Raw genomic sequence first — 24,393 nt, forward strand, 5'->3', positions numbered from 1 at the left:
ACTAACGCATCGAAACCAATCACAATACTATCTGTGTGACCCGAGGCTGAGAAATAGGATGAAACAATTTCAGTGACTCAGAAAACACAGTCATCCACCTTATAATAGCTTGATGCTTGAGTTCGTAGAGTTTTGATTTTGCATGTTGGTATTCTGGTTTCTATGGAGTTATTTATCGATTATCATTTTTTTTACCTGTAGCTGACTGTTGGTATTTAAGTCTACATAGTGTCATTTTGTCGTTTGGAGATACTGAGTGGAGCTGTGGACGCTAGAAAATGGAGTGCCAAGTGGAGAAATCGGAACATTTCCGATATATTCTTCAGTTCGAGTTCAGTAGAGGCGTGACAGCAGTGAAGGCCACCAATAATATTTGCGGCATGTATGGGGAAAATTTGTCCACTGGCATTTTCCCCATTAACTCCTCTATCAGAAGTTAATAGGGAAAATGCCAGTGGACAAATCGCAGCAAGAAAATGATTTCACATTTTAAGGATTGGTTTGACATTAGTGACTCTCCACATTCAAGAGAATCTTCCAGGCCATTTAAACGCATCAATTCACAACTATTCACGTCATTATCCTTGAGAACTAGCAAAAGTGATGAACTGTGATCATTCTACATCTACATCTACATTTATACTCCGCAAGCCACCCAACGGTGTGTGGCGGAGGGCACTTTACGTGCCACTGTCATTACCTCCCTTTCCTGTTCCAGTCGCGTATGGTTCGCGGGAAGAACGACTGTCTGAAAGCCTCCGTGCGCGCTCTAATCTCTCTAATTTTACATTCGTGATCTCCTCGGGAGGTATAAGTAGGGGGAAGCAATATATTCGATACCTCATCCAGAAACGCATCCTCTCGAAACCTGGCGAGCAAGCTACACCGCGATGCAGAGCGCCTCTCTTGCAGAGTCTGCCACTTGAGTTTATTAAACATCTCCGTAACACTATCACGGTTACCAAATAACCCTGTGACGAAACGCGCCGCTCTTCTTTGGATCTTCTCTATCTCCTCCGTCAGACCGATCTGGTACGGATCCCACACTGATGAGCAATACTCAAGTATAGGTCGAACGAGTGTTTTGTAAGCCACCTCCTTTGTTGATGGACTACATTTTCTAAGCACTCTCCCAATGAATCTCAACCTGGTACCCGCCTTACCAACAATTAATTTTATATGGTCATTCCACTTCAAATCGTTCCGCACGCATACTCCCAGATATTTTACAGAAGTAACTGCTACCAGTGTTTGTTCCGCTATCATATAATCATACAATAAAGGATCCTTCTTTCTATGTATTCGCAATACATTACATTTGTCTATGTTAAGGGTCAGTTGCCACTCCCTGCACCAATTGCCTATCCGCTGCAGATCTTCCTGCATTTCGCTACAATTTTCTAATGCTGCAACTTCTCTGTATACTACAGCATCATCCGCGAAAAGCCGCATGGAACTTCCGACACTATCTACTAGGTCATTTATATATATTGTGAAAAGCAATGGTCCCATAACACTCCCCTGTGGCACGCCAGAGGTTACTTTAACGTCTGTAGACGTCTCTCCATTGATAACAACATGCTGTGTTCTGTTTGCTAAAAACTCTTCAATCCAGCCACACAGCTGGTCTGATATTCCGTAGGCTCTTACTTTGTTTATCAGGCGACAGTGCGGAACTGTATCGAACGCCTTCCGGAAGTCAAGAAAAATAGCATCTACCTGGGAGCCTGTATCTAATATTTTCTGGGTCTCATGAACAAATAAAGCGAGTTGAGTCTCACACGATCGCTGTTTCCGGAATCCATGTTGATTCCTACATAGTAGATTCTGGGTTTCCAAAAACGACATGATACTCGAGCAAAAAACATGTTCTAAAATTCTACAACAGATCGACGTCAGAGATATAGGTCTATAGTTTTGCGCATCTGCTCGACGACCCTTCTTGAAGACTGGGACTATCTGTGCTCTTTTCCAATCATTTGGAACCCTCCGTTCCTCTAGAGACTTGCGGTACACGGCTGTTAGAAGGGGGGCCAGTTCTTTCGCGTACTCTGTGTAGAATCGAATTGGTATCCCGTCAGGTCCAGTGGATTTTCCTCTATTGAGTGATTCCACTTGCTTTTCTATTCCTTGGACGCTTATTTCGATGTCAGCCATTTTTTCGTTTGTGCGAGGATTTAGAGAAGGAACTGCAGTGCGGTCTTCCTCTGTGAAACAGCTTTGGAAAAAGGTGTTTAGTATTTCAGCTTTACGCGTGTCATCCTCTGTTTCAATGCCATCATCATCCCGTAGTGTCTGGATATGCTGTTTCGAGCCACTTACTGATTTAACGTAAGACCAGAACTTCCTAGGATTTTCTGTCAAGTCGGTACATAGAATTTTACTTTCGAATTCACTGAACGCTTCACGCATAGCCCTCCTTACGCTAACTTTGACATCGTTTATCTTCTGTTTGTCTGAGAGGTTTTGGAGTGGAGCTCTCTTTGCTTTCGCAGTAGTTTCCTAACGTTGTTGTTGTACCACGGTGGGTTTTTCCCGTCCCTCACAGTTATACTCGGCACGTACCTGTTTAAAACGCATTTTACGATTGCCTTGAACGTTTTCCATAAACACTCAACATTGTCAGTGTCGGAACAGAAATTTTCGTTTTGATCTGTTAGGTAGTCTGAAATCTGCCTTCTATTACTCTTGCTAAACAGATAAACCTTCCTCCCTTTTTTTATATTCCTATTAACTTCCATATTCAGGGATGCTGCAACGGCCTTATGATCACTGATTCCCTGTTCTGTACATACAGAGTCGAAAAGTTCGGGTCTGTTTGTTATCAGTAGGTCCAAGATGTTATCTCCACGAGTCGGTTCTCTGTTTAATTGCTCGAGGTAATTTTCGGATAGTGCACCCAGTATAATGTCACTCGATGCTCTGTCCCTACCACCCGTCCTAATCTATATCTGGTGAATTGAAATCTCCACCTAAGACTATAACATGCTGAGAAAATTTATGTGAAATGTATTCCAAATTTTCTCTCAGTTGTTCTGCCACTAATGCTGCTGAGTCGGGAGGTCTGTAAAAGGAGCCAATTATTAACCTAGTTCGGTTGTTGAGTGTAACCTCCACCCATAATAATTCACAGGAACTATCCACTTCTACTTCACTACAGGATAAACTACTACTAACAGCGACGAACACTCCACCACCGGTTGCATGCAATCTATCCTTTCTAAACACCGTCTGTACCTTTGTAAAAATTTCAGCAGAATTTATCTCTGGCTTAAGCCAGCTTTCTGTGCCTATAACGATTTCAGCTTCGGTGCTTTCTATCAGCGCTTGAAGTTCTGGTACTTTACCAACGCAGCTTCGACAGTTGACAATTACAATACCGATTGCTGCTTGGTCCCCGCATGTCCTGACATCGCCCCGCACCCGTTGAGGCTGTTGCCCTTTCTGTACTTGCCCAAGGCCATCTAACCTAAAAAACCGCCCAGCCCACGCCACACAACCCCTGCTACCCGTGTAGCCGCTTGTTGCGTGTAGTGGACTCCTGACCTATCCAGCGGAACCCGAAACCCCACCACCCTATGGCGCAAGTCGAGGAATCTGCAGCCCACACGGTCGCAGAACCGTCTCAGCCTCTGATTCAGACCCTCCACTCGGCTCTGTACCAAAGGTCCGCAGTCAGTCCTGTCGACGATGCTGCAGATGGTGAGCTCTGCTTTCATCCCGCTAGCGAGACTGGCAGTCTTCACCAAATCAGATAGCCGCCGGAAGCCAGAGAGGATTTCCTCCGATCCATAGCGACACACATCATTGGTGCCGACATGAGCGACCACCTGCAGATGGGTGCACCCTGTACCCTTCATTGCATCCGGAAGGACCCTTTCCACATCTGGAATGACTCCGCCCGGTATGCACACGGAGTGCACATTGGTTTTCTTCCCCTCTCTTGCTGCCATTTCCCTAAGGGGCCCCATTACGCGCCTGACGCTGGAGCTCCCAACTACCAGTAAGCCCACCCTCTGCGTTATCTTTATTGTTGAAGTGAATGGTGTCCTTATGCTAAAATATGGAAAAGAAAGGAATGGCTTTGCCTACACAAAGCAACAACTCCCCGTAAAAAAGTGGTTTCCGAGGTGTAACTATCATTGCCCATTTATTGTCAACAACTGAGACGTCTTGCAGATGCTATCCAAGAACAACAACCAGGAGGACTGCGTGATGTTAATCTTCAATAACGTTAGCCCGCATTCTGCTAGACTGACAAAAAACGCTGTACAGGAGTTGGGTTGGGAAGTCATTCCGGACCAGTCTTGTTCACCTGATCTTGCACCCTCGGATATTCACCTTTACTGCTCTCTATCCAACATTCTTCAAGGCACTTCTTTCCCGGGTAAAAATGGGCCCTGGAAATGGCTCAACGAATTCTTTTTCTCAAAATCATATGATGGCAACAGTCATGGAGTCTAAAAATTTCTTCAGCGTTGGCAGATTGTTGAAAATAGTGGAGACGAATGTGTCACTGATGACTTAAAATTCTGTTATGTCTATCTGACGTGTTTATTAAACTTATGGAAAAACCTTGTGAGCTTACACAGCAACCCAATACGTCCACATTACTGCATGAGATTGATGTCACAGTCACGTAGAAAATACTTGCAGATTGATACAATGACAAATTGCAACTTTTTTCGGTATCGAATGTGGCGTAACATTTTATGAGCTTGATTGGGCATACCTTCTGTCTCATAGGTGAAAATCAGTTGTGACTGAACGAATACATTGTCCACTATGTCGATATGAAACTAACGTTATCCAAGATTCCTGATTCCAAAGTTACAGTTAGAAAACTGTATCACCACTTGAAGCTTATTCACAGCAAGTTTTACGAAACAAGCTCTACCAGAGAGAAAACCATTAGTAGGTAAAAGTATAATGGATTTGGGAAGGAGTAAACAGGGTGGGAAGGAATGAAGGGAACCCCCATCTGCCTGGTCGCCATCCGGTTTCAAAATAACGTGAAACAACTTCGTCATTTTCTAGTCATTTTAATCTCTTACAATGCTTATGTGGGTACCCAGTGTCTGAGTTATTGTACTGTAAAATCCGTCGACAAGAACATATCCGTCCGTATACAAGATAAACATAGCTAATATATTTTTCTCTCCTTATTAAATCAGAGCGAAATATTAACTTACGCACAACTTGAAACAGGCTCTACGATCTTGTCAAAGCCATATCTTTCCTTGAATTGTACTATCATACGCAACATAATATGTGCTCGTCCTAACTACCCTTTCATACAAAACCAGTGATTCACAGATCACAAAATAATAATAATAATTCTCTATGCACTGTTAACAGTACAGCGGAGCTGGTGGTAACACAGTAAGTAGAGATCGTAAACGTTCGGACGTATCTAGATTGAGTGGAAAAAACTAGGACTCTTTTTCTTTTTTGTTTTATCTTCACCTTTCGTTACTTCAGTCACTCGCAGAAGAAATACCGCAATAAATTTGATAACTGAGGTAATAGTTCCAAAAAAAGCTGCCTTCAGGACACCGTCACCTATGCGTTAACGAGTATTCATGAATTTATTCCTCATTTTCTTTCAGTGAATTTGATTCACTGTCCCTCAATATTTTTAGAGACACCGTTGCCGCCTGGGTTTATTAAAACTGACACTATCGTAAATTGTCCGATATTTTTCAATCTTGCCGTATACTAAGGCACAAAATGTAAGTAATATGTCGTTTTTTATATAATTAGCAGTTTTATGGCTTTTGCTAGTGAAGCGAAGGTAGCTCTGCGTACACACTGTTTTCACAGTGTTCCGTCTGATAGCAGCCAAAGGCCGAAAATACAGTAGTACGCATTATAAACAAATAATTTCAACGGTCGTAGGTATTTTAAATATATACCTTTTCTAGCGCCAGCCATTGGCGACGACGTTTACTGATTTCTCTCTTTATTCCTCTCTCATTTGTATCTGTGATACAAAATGTTGACTATACTCTGCCAAAAAAAGAAAAATGTAGAGTGTATTAGTTGCTGACACATCTTAAATACGCGCAGTCTCTTGAATTACGATCCACAAGAATAAAGAAATTCACTGTGTAATCGAAACAAGGAGGTTCTCAGTGATATCAATGTGTCCCAGTACGAACTAAAATGTTACTCGTAAATATTAAAACTATCAACAAATCAGTTAAGAATCACGACATGAGTAATAGTGTGGAAAAATATGAAAGGGATAAATTTGTTTCAACATACGAGTATTAAAGTTTTCGCTTTGAGAAATACATTCATAAATGAGTATGTTCCAGCGGAGACGTTCTCGTATCAGTTTGACGTCACAAACATTAAAACGCTTTGACAACCTTCTAGAAGGAAAATTACTATGGAGCTTGTAAACGTAGGACAGAGATAATAGCACGTACATCCTGAAATTGGTACATTAGGCGTTCTCGGGTGGCCAACGGTATAGCATTTTGCTCTGGCCTGGAACACGCTGTTCAACACCAAGGAAAATTAATTCTCTCCTCTCCAGTGACCGACACTTTTTTTGTCTGGTCTGCTGCCCAGTCAACACATTCCATCTTATAGTGCCGGCGCTGACCATCAGATAACGCCAAGATGCCTGGTCCGTTTAACAATGGACCCAGTTCTTCGATGTATGCATATGATTGCGGCGCAGCTTTTTGAGGACAGTGAGACTGAAAATTTACTGGTGACAGTGAGCAAGAAGAATCGAAATCTACGCAACGACATAAGTCACAGCAAAAGTGATTTTGCGACGCGGAAGGCGGTGAACGTTATATGCATCAGTCGCATTTAAATGTAAGGTTTATCTTCATAGTAATCTTTTTAAGTTTGTATACTCTATTCGATAACAGAGAGTCACATTTCCTCAGAATGCTCGACCAACACTCTAATATATGTTGCTCTTTTTACTTTTACGGACAACCCTGTTCGCGAAATTGTAACCGGAACGAACGCATGGAGTATAGAAAATAGAGAGGACCTCACAAATGAAACATTAAATGTAGCACTCATGGCAAGATGTTTTATGAGATTGAATTGGCAGAAACTGCACATGTCTCTGCTCACATTGGCGGGATTTGGTGACTATTTTACCTGAAGATGTGCTAGACAGGACACAGCTCTTGAAGGATATTTTCTATCATCTCCGATTTTTCCAGATCTCCACCGAACCTTACCACCCAAAATAAATACCAATTGGGTGAACAGGGAACACAAAATATTGGATGGGAACAGGTTAATTAATGGAAAATACAAGTAAGTGTGGAAAGCACTTGTGAGTATTAGTACATATATTTTTTATCACGGGTGTGAGAAAAGCTCTGTTTTCACACTAGTCTGAGGAACATTAGTAATTGCACTCATCTATGATACTGGCAAGTACGACAAATTACTGCAGCTAGAAAATATGATAGCATCTGTTACACGGGAGAAACTCGAATTTCATTCAGCAAACAAATGAGAGAAGAATTAGAAAAGACTTAAGAGCTTTTTAATCAGTTACATAGCAGCAAAGTAACTTCGTTATACCCGCAGACCACAAATTAAGGGTAGCTTTGCGATGCGAAGTGGCTATTTCACGTGCGCTTCTCGTTTTTCTTTCAAAGTTGAAGCTGTCTTTTTACCGTTGTCTGCAGAGATAACTTCGTACAAAGTTGTAGTCGTAAATTCTGGAGTTGGGTTTTCCTCTGCGGCGTTATATAAACATACCTCATAGTCTCTCAGAATGATAGACGTGCCATTCCTGTCCACCAAACAGGAGAGTAATACTGTAACACCACACTCCGTGAAGTTTGCTAAATCAGTGAAATAGTTTTATCTCCTGTATTTGCCGAAATAAAGATTTCAGAGGTGTAAACCGAAGTAAAGAGTGGGAAACAAAAGGAAAATGACATAGAATTCAACATTCACTCGCTGCATGGGTTTCTTGAGTGTATCAACTGCTGATGTTTCACACTGTTTTTATAATCTGCGTTGAATGAAAAGTTTTATTTAATTAGTGATAATGACAAAAATTAGATTTGAAGTTCTTAGTGTGTTACTTTTATTAAACTGCTTTTTACGTTTTTCTTATATTGGTCAATTAATGTATCTGAGGATTTCGTCTTGATTAAAACACAGTTTATTCATTTCACTTTTCCCGAACTTGATTTAGTTCCGTTACAGCATCGCCAATGGATTCGTTTTACGTAGCGTCAAAAATGGTGATTCATAATCTTGTTTACCTTATGTAGTGCATGTGATACCTCATAAAGTTTGTCATTTGTAATAACTCCACCAAATAGCTAATTCGTTGACGCATACGTCTATTTAGACACGCGTTTCTGAACAGATTTTTACATTTTCTTGCGAAAGTGTACTTGTTAGTGGGTGTTTTTGCATTATCACAACTATATCATTTTATAGACAGCTGCAACGTTTCCTTTGCACACATATTTTGGCCATTACATGTGCTGCTGATAAATAGAGTAAAAATGAATCTTCTGAAATATAAAAGACAAAAGCTGATAATGTGTTTCGCAAAGACAGAATCCCCTAATATATTTGTCGTAATTGGTTCATTTTCGCACAGCTTCTAATGAGGACGTTTCTTATCACTGAAAAGCAGTACACCAAATCTTGATATACTTAATAATATATTCCAGGTTGACAAGCGTAGCGAAATTCCTTTTACAGATATAGTAAATTACCACCCGCAAGGGTAGCAACGCAGACAGACACCATGATATGCTAGGAGCAATGCGATTAGGGTCGTGTGAATCTTTAAGACTCGAGTGTGAAAGAAATCATCTTCACATTTTATTGCTACCCAGTTTCCAAATCCAAATTTAATAGCACTGAAATGTTTCTGGCTTTAAATCCATTACTGTAAATAACAAATCCATTCGTCCTGTTGTTTTATTGTAACTGCAGAATAAAAATTTGTAAGAATGACTGACGATACGTACTTTCCATGGCAACGAACTAAAAGTCGACAAGTACAATTGTCAGTTGAATTTGACAGCTCATACCAAAACGCTGCGAACTGTGCAAATACAACATAAATTGCCACAAAAGACCTCTCAACGCTAGGCATTTATAATTGTAATAAATCTTTCGCACTTCGTTGAGGTATAAATGATACTTCATCACAAATTTCGGCTTTCTCTCTTCTCTAACCATTACCGATGGTTAATAAAATTTTCAAATGTGTGTGACTTCCTAAGGGACCAAACTGCTCAGGTCATCAATCCCTAGACTTACACACTACTTAAACTAACATACAATAACTTATGCTAAGAACAACACATAAACCCATGCTCGAGGGAGGACTCGAACCTCCGGCGGGAGGGGCCGCGCAATCCGTGATATGGTGCCTCAAACCATGCGTCTACTACGCGGGGCCTGTCTGGTTAGATCCTGATGGAAGGCACTTAGTAATCCGAAAACTGACAGAAGATAGACCTAATTTCTTTATTCTAACGAACACTTTATTAAAAAATTGGTTTATTTCGGTTAATATGAATGTGAGCACTTGGTTAAACTTTGTATCAACTAAAGAGAGGGATGCACACTTCTCTTCAGTCTTTGATACATAAAATCTGTTTTTTAGAATGTAACATACCTTATGAAAGACATTTTTGTGGCTGAAGAGGAAAACTGCACAATATCTGACATTCCCAGGAAGCCATATACTAAGAAACATTATTATCTGAGTCACTGTGCACGCAGTTAATCACAATACAGTAGTTACTTCGGATACAAGTCCAAAAAAATAAAAATGATTCACTAAAGGGATTAATGTTCTCAATGCGATTTCACAAGGAGAAACAGAAAGTTCACTTGTTCAGTAATTTCGCTCTTTACTTTTTCTGATCAACACTAAACTGACACAATTTTTTTTTTCGCAACGCAATCTGACTTTCAATAATGCCTACAAAAGAATGGCCCTGACTAACAATAACTTATACCTTTCACGAATCACTTACCTCACAAAAGTCTTAGTTACTCGAAATACTGCAATACAGCGAGCCCCAATACTGCCAGCTAAATAAAAGATTCTAACTACTGAAGGTACTAACTACTGATAGGCAGAGTTAGCAAATGAAAGATTTTGATAGAGAACAAACAATGTATTTATCTTAATAATGTTCAAAAGTCATCATATATATATATATATATATATATATATATATATATATATCAGTTCATGATATCCAGTATTACAAATTTACTCTTTTCATGAACACACGTCCAGATCGTCCGCTCTCAAAATTCTGCCATGTCTCTCCCCACATCCACCACTGCCGGCGGCTCACCTGCAACTGCGCAACACTACGCGCTGTTCACATCCAACTGCCCAACACTACAACAGCAAATATTCCAACAATGCCAACGAGCCACAGACTGCACACAGCACAGCCAGTGATTTTCATACAGAGCGCTAAGTGACGTTACCAACATAAAAACCTAAACAGCCTATTTACAATATGTTCGGCTAGGAAGTTTTTCGCGGACAGGCTAGAAGTTTTCCGTCCACTGGCGGCCGAGTCCAATGAGGTAGTGGTCAGTGCCTTCACACTTCACACTTCACGCTGAACGTACTGGAGTTGAGAGTATTCACACTGCTCTGGAACTGGTAATTGGCTGGCTAGGTGCCAGTTAAGTACTCAGTGGGTGGAAGGTTACCTGTCCTCTGTTCAGGCAGACGTGTCACCAGCGTAGAGAAATGGTCTAATGATTATGATTCCGCCGGTGGTGATACGGTTGGCGAAGAGGGCGCTGTGAGTTCGCACAGTGTCTTCCGCAGGCCTGCTGGAAAATGTGTTGCATTTACCAGTGTGGATGCCGGCCAGTATTGTTACACTACTGGCCATTAAAATTGCTATACCAAGTAGGAATGCAGATGATAAACGGGTATTCATTAGACAAGTATATTATACTAGAACTGACATGTGATTACATTTTCACGCAATTTGCGTGCAAAGATCCTGAGAAATCAGTACCCAGAACAATCACCTCTGGCCGTAATAACGGCATTGATACGCCTGGGCATTGAGTCAAACAGAGCTTGGATGGCGTGTACATGTACAGCTGCCCATGAAGGTTCAACACGATACCACAGTTCATCAAGAGTAGTCACTGACGTATTGTAACGAGCCAGTTGCTCGGCCACCATTGACAAGACGTTTTCAATTGGTGAGAGATCTGGAGAATGTGCTGGCCAGGGCAACAGTCGAACATTTTCTGTATCCAGAAAGGCCCGTACAGGACCTGCAACATGCGGTCGTGCATTATCCTGCTGAAATGTAGGGTTTCGCAGGGATCGAATGAAGGGTAGAGCCACGGGTCGTAAGACATCTGAAATGTAACGTCCACTGTTCAAAGTGCCGTCAATGCGAACAAGAGATGACCGAGACGTGTAACCAATGGCCCCCCATACCATCACGTCGGGTGATACGCCAGTATGGCGATGACGAATACACGCTTCTAACGTGCGTTCACCGCGATATCGCCAAACACGGATGCGACCATCATGATGCTGTAAACAGAACCTGGATTCATCTGAAAAAATGACGTTTTGCCATTCGCGCACCCAGGTTCGTCGTTAAGTACACGATCGCAGGCGCTCCTGTCTGTGATGCAGTGTCAAGGGTAACCGCAGCCATGGTCTCCGAGCTGATAGTCCATGCTGCTGCAAACGTCGTCGAACTGTTCGTGCAGATGGTTGTTGTCTTCCAATCGTCCCCACCAGTTGAATCAGGGATCGAGACGTGGCTGCACGTTCCGTTACAGCCATCCGGATAAGATGCCTGTCATCTCGACTGCTAGTGATACGAGGCCGTTGGGATCCAGCACGGAGTTCCGTGTTAGCCTCCTGAAACCATCGATTCCATATTCTGCTAACAGTCATTGGATCTTGACAACGCGAGCAACAATGTCGCGATACGATAAACCGCAATCGCGATAGGCTACAATCCGACCTTTATCAAAGACGGCAACGTGATGGTACGCGTTTCTCCTCCTTACACGAGGCATCACAACAACGTTTCACCAGGTAACGCCGGTCAAGTGCTGTTTGTGTATGATAAAGCGTTTGGAAACTTTCCTCATGACAAGGTGTCCCCACTGTCGTCAACCTTGTGTGAATGCTCTGAAAAGCTAATCATTTGCATATCACAGCATCTTCTTCTTGTCGGTTAAATTTCGCGTCATCTTCGTAGTGTAGCAATTTTAATGAGCAGTAGTGTATTCACTGGTGGTTGATGCCTGCTGGTGCGAATTTCTGTGAGCCTTGGCCGCGTTTGGTATAGCTGAAGTTGTAGTATACTGCTTATAACACACACTTCCGGAAAAAATTAGTGCACCCTTTTAGAGGTTTCCAGCTTATTCAATATTTATTGTTGCAACAGTCAGATGAAGTACATCAAATTATTACATTTACAGATCAATATAAGAAGTGGCTCTGAGGTACTAGAGTATCGATCCTTGCTGAAACACCCACAGTAGTACGAGGTGTAGCGTCCACCGGCAGTAATGCAGGCGCTGACTCTGGCCTCCTGTCGAATACTGTCCTGGGATACGTCATGCTACGCTTGCTAGGCCTGTTCACGTTGAAGAGTGGCACGATTCACTCATCATCCCATAACATCCCGCATGTGCTTGTCTGGAAACAAGTGCGAAGACGTCATCAGGTGGTGGTAGCTGCTGTAGTCGCTGCTGCAGTCGCGAGAAGCGTATTTGCAACAGATCAGTCAGGAAAGCATGAGAAGTCACAAGTCCGAAGACCTGATGGCCAAGGAAGTTGCTGCATGTCATGCAGAGCAACCTGGGTTTCATGGGAAGTATGTGGGTGAGCATTATCCTGTTGGAATAACACATCATATTTTTGGTGCAAAAGAGCAGGTCTAACAATATTCTGTACGTACCGAACGCTGCTTAGCATCCCCCCCCCCCCCCCCCAGAAACACCAAAGGTGAACGAGGGTTGTAGCTTATCGCACCACACCGTAAGGCATGATGTGAGGCCAGTGTGCATTGGATTAATGCACTCTACGAGACAGCAATCTCCAGGTCTACTTCGTAGGCGCAAACGACCATCAATCACGTGCAGGAGAATCTTCTTTCATCGCTGACGACCACGGCGTGCCATTACATCTTCCAAGTGTTCCTCTGCACACCTATGTTGTAGCATGAGTGAAAGACAGGCTAGAGGTGTGCTTGTGCTAATAACCGCTTCGCAACAGTACTTGTTGACATGTCTGGGCCTGTTATCTGTGCTGTGGTAACTACACGAACTGCCACTATTTCCCTTATAATACGATCCTGGCGGGTGTCTGTGCTGTTTGGACGTTCAGTACCCCGTCTGTGAGTATATTTACGTGATCACTGATTCCAGCATCCTTGCACAACTGACGAAGCACGTCTCAATTGTGTGGCAGTTCTCCGGAAGCACCATCCCGCCACTCGGAAGACCACAATTTGACCTCTTTCTAACTCCGTTAGTTCGCTGTAGGCAGCATCAGGGCGTCTCTGTGGCATGGTTGCTTGATTGTTTCATACATTGGACCACACTGAGCCTTCAGTTTGGGAGCATTTCCTATTAAAGGATAGACGCAGATTTCGCTACGGTGGCGCTCAGTAGCTATGTCACTATGCTATCTTGTGCCGGACGACGTGGAAACCATTATCAGTACAGCTACAGACCAGGTGGTATATGCCGCCATCGGATCAAACTCGACCTCGTCTTTCCAGATGTACTAATATTTTTTCCTTTGGTCTATCTGATTGCAACTAAGCTCTGTACTCCACTTGTAGAATGTAAACAACGACAATACGTTCATCTATGTGAGCAGGGCTCCAATTTGTACGACTGCCATACAGAAACACATGGCATGATGAATTATTTTTCATTGTCGAGAACACGAAAAAGAAGTTTACTCAGCCTTGATGATATCAGATTCGTTTCTAAAGTGGGTGTGAAAAAGTATCTGCCATCCTCGCTTTGTAAAGTTATTGCTTCAATATCGAAATTAATCAGCCGATTAAATGTGTTAAATGGAACTCAGCAGAACAGCTAGTCACCACACTAAACTCTCCCCTGTTTCTACTATTGCTGCATGAGTGCTACATTAATACGATATGTATTTTAATCAAATGGCGCAACTCAGGGTGGAGACGCTGCCTCTGTAGCCTTAGCCCGGTAAAGATGGCACCAGTTTTGGCCCTTGGCTGGAGTGATAGAGTTGCAACAGCCTGGTTCCGAGATCCCTTAAAGCAATATAGCTACAATGTTTTCACCACTACTTGACCACGTTTCGCTAGCTGTTGGCGACCCTAGAAGTTGGGTTAGAGTACGGAGGAGACGAGGAGTGTTTCTTTCAGGCCTCCCTCACTTGTGTTGCCATTAGGGTCGGATGGTGGGGACCTGGCTCAACGGAATATTCGAAAGGCAACTCTACAAAGCTGTCAGGACACCGTCGTTCTCTCCCGTTTTGTATCAGATTTTCGGAGATCTAGTCCGCAGTCCGTTTCCGCCGCTGGTGCGTCAACATGTAAGCTACTTCCATTAGGTAAGCCATCCCGTCGTTAGCCCCCTTGCGGCATACATCAGCTCCACCCGGTTTCAGCCCTTCTTAAAGTGCGTACTGCTGTAGTGCAGCATGCTCCTTTGTATTTTTTGATTCAAGTTCAGAGAACCCTTTGTTCTCAGGTGGGTGAAAACGAATACATACTGAACATCATCCTGATAGTCCAATGATGCACTCTTTGTTAAATACCGTAATGTTTTTCAGTGACAAATAATTTATCTTATTATTCTGTTCCCGATTGCGGTAGATAGGATATACCTTACTCCTTGCAACATACGGTCACTATCAAAATAATTGCAGGACACGAACCTCTCCTAAAAACAGGAAAAGAAATCCACATTGCCTCTGCAAGGGATAAACCGTCATTTAATCGTATTAGTTGCGTGTGAATTAATTTCACTTGCACAGCATCTTCACCGTTAGCACCCAACTAACCCTCCTTTCCTCCTCCCACTTCTACTCTACTGCAAGGTGAGGAACAATTTGAAGATGTAAGGGCTTTGGTTTCGTAAGCACACGTTAATAATTGCTGTGTAACGGCACTGTCTACAGTAATCCCTAATGCAGTTGTTGTTGTGGTCCTCAGTCCAGAGACTGATGCAGCTCTCCATGCCACTCTATCCTGTGCAATCTTCTTCATTTCCCAGTACCTACTGCAACCTACATCCTTCTGAATATGTTTAGTGTATTCATCTCTTGGTCTCCCTCTACGGTTTTTATCCTCCGCGCTGCCCTCCAATACTAAATTGATGATCCCTTGATGCATCAGAATATGTCCACCCAATCTATCCCTTCTTCTAATCAAGTTGTGCCACAAATTTCTCTTCTCCCCAATTCTATTCAGTACCTTCTCATTAGTTATGTGATCTACCCATCTAATCTACAGCATCCTTCTATAGCACCACATTTCGAAACCTTCTATTCTCTTTTTGTTTAAACTATTTATCATCCACGTTTCACTTCCATACATGGCCACACTCCATATAAATACTTTCAGAAAAGACTTCCTGACACTTAAATCTATACTCGATGTTAACAAATTCCTCTTCTTCAGAAACGCTTTCCTTGCCATTGCCGGTCTACATTTTATATCTTCTCTACTTCGACCATCATCAGTTATTTTGCTTCCCAAATAGTAAAATTCCTTTACTACTTTAAGCGTCTCATATCCTAATCTAATACCCTCAGCATCACCCGGCTACATTCCATTATCCTCGTTTTGCTTTTGTTGATGTTCATCTTATATCTTCCTTTCAAGACACTGTCCATTCCGGTCAGCTGCTCTTCAAGGCCCTTTGCTGTCTTTGACAGAATTACAAAGTTTTAATTTCTTCTCCATGGATTTTAATTGCTACTCCGAATTTTTTTTTGTTTCCTTTACTGTTTGCTAAATATACAGATTGAATAACATCGGGGATAGGCTACAACCCTCTCTCACTCCCCTCCCAACCACTGCTTCCCTCTCATGCCCCTCGACTCTTATAACTGCCACCTGGTTTCTGTACAAATTGTAAATAGCCTTTCGCTCCCTGTATTTTACCCCTGCCACCTTCAGAATTTAAAAGAGAGTATTCCAGTCAACATTGTCAAAAGCTTTCTCTAAGTCTACAAATGCTAGAAACGTAGGTTTGCCTTTCCTTAATCTAAGATAAGTCGTAGGATCAGTATTGCCTCACGTGTTCCAACATTTCTACGGAATCCAAACTGATCTTCCCTGAGGTCGGCTTCTACCAGTTTTTCCTTTCGTCTGAAAAGAATTCGTGTGAGTATTTTGCAGCCGTGACTTATTAAACTGATAGTTCGGTAATTTTCACATCTGTCAGCCCCTGCTTTCTTTGGGATTGGAATTATGTATTCTTCTTGAAGTCTGAGGGTATTTAGCCTGTCTCATACATCTTGCTCACCAGATGGTGGAGTTTTGTCAGGGCTGGTTCTCCCAAGGCTATCAGTAGTTCAAATGGAATGTTGTCTACTTGCAGGGCCTTGTTTCGACTTAGGTCTTTCAGTGCTCTGTTAAACTCTTCACGCAGTATCATATCTCTCATTTGATCTTCATCTACATCCTCTTCCATTTCCATAATATTGTCCTCAAGAACATCGCCCTTGTATAGACCCTATATATATTCCTTCCACCTTTCTGCTTTCCCTTCTTTGCTTAGATCTGGGTTTCCATCTGAGCTCTTGATATTCATGCAAGTGGTTCTCTTTTCTCCAAAGGTCTCTTTAATTTTCCTGTAGGCAGTATCTATCTTATTCCTGGTGAGATAAGCCTCTACATCCTTACATTTGTCCTCTAGCCATCCCTGCTTATCCATCTTGCACTTCCTGTCGATCTCATTTTTGAGACGTTTGTATTCCTTTTCGCCTGCTTCATTTACTGCGTTTTTGTATTTCTTCCTTTCATCAGTTAAATTCAGTATCTCTTCTGTTACCCAAGGATTTCTATTAGCCCTCGTCTTTTTACCTACTTGATCCTCAGCTGCCTTCACTATTTCATCTCTCAAAGCTACCCATTCCTCTACTGTATTTCTTTCCCCCATTCTTGTCAATCGTTCCCTAATGCTCTCCCTGAAACTCTCAACAACCTCTAATAACTTTCAATGATGTGCAAACCAGAAGATGAAATAGCAGAAAACTGACATCACTAAAGTGTTCAATTTTAGTAAGTGCAATACTAAATTAATGTAATGTATAAGAAGATGAAAATGTTTTCTTAAATATCACGCCAGCATTGAGGCAACAATAAGAGACAATAATATGTGCTTTAGTTCTATTTTATAATTTATAGGTGTGATTTATTATGTTCTTCGCAGAGACGTAGTTCTTTTAACATAGCTAACATTTGGAAATCTTAAATTGCTTCCCAAATGCTGATTTGATTGATATCAGAAAAATAGCTGTTTGCAAAATGCGTACTAATAACTGTCGTGAACATTCACAACATATAAATTGAGGTGGTGAACTGTTTATGACGTATTACGTAGTCAACAGACCAAGTTGTGAGACTCAGTAGAGAACGATAGCTTTGAAATGAAATCGTAGGAAGGATATAATAAGCGGCCTTGTAAACGTGTGCCTGGCGTCTGTTGCCGGGTGCTGTTAAATTTATCATCCGTTTCACACGGTCATACTTCTAATAATCCAAACTGCTTCGTGACAGTTTCACTTAAGACTATATCAATGGGTAATTTCATTCGGGAAAGGCGAACTGATGCCCTACTGCTGACAAGTTGTTCTTGCCGTGTACTGTAATTTCCCGACATTAAAACGTTAGACCCTAGTAGGATTCGAACACAAACACTCGCATTTCGCTAGAAATGTCTTACCAGCTGAGCTGTCCATCAAGAATTACAGAGTCACACAAATCTTCATGCTATAGGCACTCTTTTCTATTTTCGTAACACCACAGCTCCGTTGGATTGCAGCCCCTGCAATGATAGGAGGAACGACTTAAAGGGCAAAGACTCAACCACAATTGAAGTGTTGTTTCCAGATTGTGTTTACCGCTCAGTACGAAAGCAGAATCGAGAAATAACTGCTGACTGAATTTCTTGTCTTCAGTAATACAAAATGTTAGTACAAAGTTGCATGACGATTGTTGCTGATCTAGCGAGTTACAACGCCTTCCTAATCGCCACACCGATCTTTTGTAAATGAGGCAGAAAATTGCGCCCAGATAATACATGAAAAATGGAACGCTCAGCGTTCTTGAAAAACTGTCCGACACGAACGCGGGTTAGCTAACTTGACTGAAAATTACGTCAAAGAGCGTTTTCGGTCATCAGTTTACTGTCTTGCTGAGAAATGGCAGTAACTTAAGCTTGGGACATTAGAATGGTAAGTTAATTCCCGTTACTCCTCTAGCAGAAGATAGCAGAGTGAGAGGTAAATAAAGTGGTCTCATTCGTCACGGAACTTTGAGATAAAAGGGAGTCACAACTCAAATTTCCGCTTCGTTCTTCATCCACCTGTTTACTACGAAGCTACTGATTCACATTAATTCGTTGTTACAAGAATAACACACAGTTTGAGTCACGCGTTCACATTCCATTTAATCTTTTCTGTTCTCAATGAAAGATAGTCAGTATCTCTATTTCTCTTATGGATGATGTGTATAACGTTTTAAGAAGTATCACATGCAACAAAGATGATCGTTACTTACTTCCAATAGAGAGAGAGAAAAAAAAAGGACACATGTTTATCCAGAGCGGTTCTAGGCGCTACAATCTGGAAGCGCGCGACCGCTACGGTCGCAGGTTCGAATCCTGCCTCGGGCATTGATGTGTGTGATGTCTTTAGGTTAGTTAGGTTTAAGTAGTTCTAAGTTCTAGGGGACTGATGACCTCAGAAGTTAAGTCTCATAGTGCTCAGAGCCATTTTTGAACACGTTTATCCAGGGCACCTCACTCCACATTAGAATTTTCAGAACAATTTACGACTGATGCAGGTATGAATATTCATCCTCATAAACCAATATGTTCTACAAGTCCAACTTGGGCGATAATATTCCCGATGTTATGCTTTGTTTTTTTTTAAAAAAAAAAAAGAAAAGAAAAGAAGGGAAAAAAGAGAGAGTGGCGACTTATTTTCTTTTCTATGAGGCATTTTACATCTAAGGCTTGTTTATTCTCGCATTTGACACTAGTTAGAGCTATGTAGATCTAGTTACAGGACTAAGAACTTGTGTCAAATTTAGCTTGTTATTTGATGTCGTTTTCATGTACACTAATGCCGATTACCTGTTAGTAACAACACGTACATATGTCTCCCGTTCTAGATTTTTAAATTAGGCTTTCTTTCTTAATATAAATAGCTATTACCATAGCTAAAAATGCTGACTTTATTTATTTTCTCGTATCGTTCTCCGGTGCATCACAATCATCAGATATTAAACTATACCAATGCAATGGACATATCTTTTGGCCAGATTTCAAATCCGTCCATTTTTTAGCTTTCTTCGTTTTACTCGAAGTATCGTCTTGCTGCAAGCTATGGCATAATATTTTCCATTCTCGCTCTATGTACAAATATCATACTAAGATCTTTCTTGATTTCCATCATTTTACTTCATATACACGAGGGAACGTTGCGACTCCTGTTGTGTTCCCTTATGTGAAACTGTCTCCTATTGCCGTCTCTGCTCATCTACTCGCTATCATGCCTGCACTATCTTGGTAAAAAATTAAATTTAAAAGCGTCCAAGAACTCCTATTATCTTAGAAAAAATACTGTAGTTCTCTGTATTCCATTCATACGGAATTTCATATCCTACAAGTTTTTTCTGAGTTTTTTAAATGAAATTAATACTATGCCCCTTAAGTCTTCCCTAAAGATAGGTGCAGGTTCTTTTACCTACAGATTTATACGTTTCATTTACTGCCGGGCCTTTCCTAATATATCGAATGTATTAGACATAGATCCTCCAAGTACGAGTAAATTATGCCAAGGTCATATGGACTTCCATTGTGTGGTACTCTCTTTCATTTTAAAAATTTTTGCCAGATTCAGAATATGGCAACTCTTCCTCCACGGTAAAATTAGTGGCTGTGTTTTGCTAATATTACATCAAGTTCGCAGATAATCTTTTATTTAAAAATGATGATTGGTTTATGTCTTTATACTGCTCATCTTCAGATCTAAGGCAACCTATGAGTGAAACCGACAGTGCACAAAACAGTTGCGTGATGTCATAGTCGTTTACCGCTCATTAAGTGATAATTTGGAATAGACAGTTGTTTTATCTCTCGCCCATGTTGTCTAAAATCGCGTCATGTGTCTAAATTCCAATTGCCTTCAACACTGGGAATATGCACCTATTATATGCCTCTGTTTCTAATCGATTGTTCACAATTTTCAACCGACGTCCTTTCCCGTTCCTTTTTCAGCTGTATTTTTAATGCCACTTTGAAAGTCTTCCGATTCTTCGAATGGTGACTGTTTATGTGACAGCTTTCCTGCACGTGTAAATAATTAGCTTCTGCTCAGTATTTACTTGCTGTAACTGTACTATTAATGTATTTATAACAACATAGTGGCCGGACATTTTTAGCTGTATCTCTAAAAGTTTATTTTCAGCATGATCAGAGATACTGTCTGGGTCTTAAATTTGAGAGGAAACAGGCCTTTTAATTTCTGCTGTAGCAAACGTTAATCATGATTCAGAGAGGAACTGTAGCAAACTGTTGCAAGTAACTCGAACTAAGTTCCACCGGGTGCACATCCAGTGTGGTTTTCTTCCTCTTGTAATACTGGACTCTGATCAGACTTTACCCATCAAAGTTTAACAGCTGCACATAAATTATTTTACTGCAGAGATTTATGTATTATTCGCCAAATCCGTGTTTCGAAATATGAAATGTTCGCTCTAGGCGATCGTTGACTCACAGGGCATTACCGGTTCTTCGGTGCGGTCAATCGCGGCAGTATTGTGAATAGCCAACCTTACCGGTAGACTCACTTCAACCCAGTAACTTGCACAGCCTGTCTTTCGGATGTGATTTTCCAGTTGTTAAGCAGCTGTACCTACCGGAAGAATATGACTTTACAAAAAGTAAAGACAATGCATAATCGAGTCCAGACAAATGAAATAAATTTACGTTTCCAATTTTATTAAAGTTTCTTAGGCCCTAAAGATAACGGTTTTGCCTAGATCCTTATTATAATACGTACCGACTTACCATATATTTCCCTCCACAGTCGTTTTCGGAACTCAGTTCCCTCAAACATCAGCGTAATGTTTTGAAGCGCATTAGCTTACTGTTTGTTTGAACGAGATACGTCTAAATTACAAGAAGAGAAATAATCGTAGATGAGTAATAAACATACTCAAAGCTAGAGTGACGTGACTCAGTGTTTAAGAAAGTTTTGGAGAGGAGTACTGTTCAAACCACGTGCAGATACGATGACATAAGTTTCCCGCTGCACCCACAAAATCATTGGGTACGAACACCAAAGTAGTTTAAAATAACAAAAGAAACGAAACGCTGATTTTCTCTCCAGTCGAGTGCAACTAACCTTCTATATTCACTGTTTTGTCAGCGAAACGATAAGGTCTGTCTTTGCTTCCTTCATTGCAAAAAATATTTGAGTCAAATATATGAAAAGCTTTCCGAATTGAGTGGATTCACATCGAACACTTCTGTGTGATCCTACTATTCAATTTCAAGATACATTCCACAAAAACGTTTTCGTCATTGCAGACACATTTGGTATTTTCACGTGTAGCGACGTGTTTCACAGTATTCGGTACTGCTATGGTGCATATTGGTCAATGTTTCGTCACCAGTGGTCAAATTCCACGAACTTCCCTTGACACTACATTTTTGCAAATGTTTATAACGTTTTTTAAGTTAGAAAACATTGACGGTGTATCTTGTAAAGTTATCATGTGTGATGTTACCGTCGTATTTGTTGGAATTAGTCAGAATTCACAAGAACTAATGAACGCCAGTTGAGACTGTTTTCACATGTCACTAACGGTAAGGCAGTGCACAGAACATCGCTTCCACATTGTGTCGGGCACCTAGCCCCAATCCCGTTGAGCGCATCTGTGTGTCTTACAAACACTTCCACTGAATCTCCATGTGTCGTGGCTGAGGTTGAGCGGGCATCCATGTGCATGGCTGCCCAACTCTTTTTTAGTTACTGCTGTGTGTCTGTGTCTAGTAATATGGGAGGCGTAATCATACTGTACGCGTTGGTTATACATGGCTGTCCCTGTTGCTACTAACGGCAATAACTACAGCTGCATCTGGGAAGCTTCAGAATGTAAGGATACACTGCTGTGACTATTTCAACAAGACAACATCCGTGTACAGATTTCCGAGGATTCTTATTTGTTGAACAGCAGATAACTGAAATTTATACTCTGCAGTGGTGTGTGCTGATTTGAAATTGCCTGGAAGATTAAAACTATATGTTGGATTCTGACTTGAATACGGTACCTTGACTTTCGCGATTGAGCATTACTCAGATTTACTTCTTCCAGCGAAGCTGCGAAGGCTAACCGCGAGTCTTGCCCGGATATCTGAGTCGGTATGAGCATTATCTGTGAAAGGCAGAGTTCCAAGCACTTAATCATAAATAATGTCATTCATCTGGAAATTGATCCAAAGAAACTTTCGTAAATGGGTACCAGTGAATGGAACACTGCTGTCGAAGGACTGCGGTAAGTAGCCTATCAGAAAGATACAGAATTGTATCTCCTTCACATGAAGAGGTTCTTATTTCTGCATGGCGTGCCTTAATTGTCACTGCCACTGGACTGCACGGGAATGTGTAGGCAGCCAAACTCGTCATTAAGGTTCCGATTGACTATATCTGACCACTAGAAGAGAGAATCGCCTTATTGAGTAACAATCACATCGTACCGTCTTCAACTCTGCGCTGGCCTTCGGAAAACAAGTAATGGGCTCCCCACACCATTGGGTGTCATCCAGCAAAATACGCCAGGATGTCTATGCAACTTCGTACACATACGCACCATCGCCGTATACGTAAATGATTTAGAGTTTCAGTTCTCTGTGGGCAAGTAGAACGACCATCAGTGTGAATTAATGTTGTTTATTTTTAGAGTTGTTGCCAGGCCTGGTAGAGAATAGAACGGGCATCAGCGCCTTAGTGTTGAGTGATCACTGTAAACGACATGGAGATGTCTCGTACTCGTGTGACTCAGCATTATCAGCAAGCCCAAATATTGGGTCTCCGTTTGGCTCACTGGTCGAATGGCACAATATGCAGAATAGTTGTTAGTGGCCCTTTGTTGGACTGCATGGGAACGTGAGGTCAGGCATACTTGTCGTTAAGGCTCTAGGTTGACCATATCTGACCATCAAAAGGAAGAACCGCCATACTGTGCACCAAGCATATGTAACCCGTTAAACTCTGCGCCTGCCATTCGAGAATAAGTAACAGATCCCTAGTAACATTTGGTGTCATCCTGAGCTATTGGTTGTAGCCTAACAGCAGTCGGACTGGGGAATTACCGGCCCATGCGTAGGCATCACAACTGCTGCGTTTGCAGTGGTGCCATGATCAGGACACACAGACAGGCATCTTATCCGCATGGCTATAACGGATCGTGCAGGAACGTCTCGATCCCTGAGTCAACAGATGGGGACTTTTGCAAGACAACAACCATCTGCACCATCAGTTCGACGACGATGGCAGCAGCATGGACTATCAGCTCGGAGAGCGTGGCTGCGGTTACCCTTGATGCTGCATCACAGACAGGAGCACCTGCGATGGTGTACTCAACGACGAACCTGAGCGCACGAATGGCAAAACGTCATTTTTTCGGATGAATCAAGGTTCTGTTTACAGCATCATGATGGTCGCATCCGTGTTTGGCGACATCGCGGTGAACGCACATTGGAAGCGTGTATTCGTCATCGCCATACTGGCGTATCACCCGGCGTGATGGTATGGGGTGCCATTGGTTACACATCTTGGTTACCTCTTCTTCGCATTGACAGCACATTCAACAGTGGACGTTACATTTCAGATGTGTTACCACCCGTAGCTCTACCCTTCATACTATCCCTGCGAAAACCTACATTTCAGCAGTATAATGCACGGCCGCATGTTGCAGGTCCTGTACGGGCCTTTCTGGATACAGAAAATGTTCGACTGTTGCCCTGACCAGCTCATTCTCCAGATGTCTCACCAAGTGAAAATGTCTGGTCAATGGTGGCCGAGCAACTGGCTCGTCACAATACGCCAGTCACTACTCTTGATGAACTGTGGTATCGTGTTGAAGCTGCATGGGCAGCTGTAGGTACACGCCATCG

General features: G+C 41.9%; 1 protein-coding gene across 1 annotated transcript in view; it reads left to right on the forward strand.

Annotated features, from left to right (window-relative positions):
• The window catches only part of LOC124776526, a 128,818-nt gene that overhangs the window by 71,639 nt on the left and 32,786 nt on the right, over nt 1-24,393 (forward strand). The window lies entirely within an intron of this gene.

Source organism: Schistocerca piceifrons, chromosome 1, assembly GCF_021461385.2.
Source record: "Schistocerca piceifrons isolate TAMUIC-IGC-003096 chromosome 1, iqSchPice1.1, whole genome shotgun sequence".
Classification (NCBI taxonomy): Eukaryota; Metazoa; Arthropoda; class Insecta; order Orthoptera; family Acrididae; genus Schistocerca; species Schistocerca piceifrons.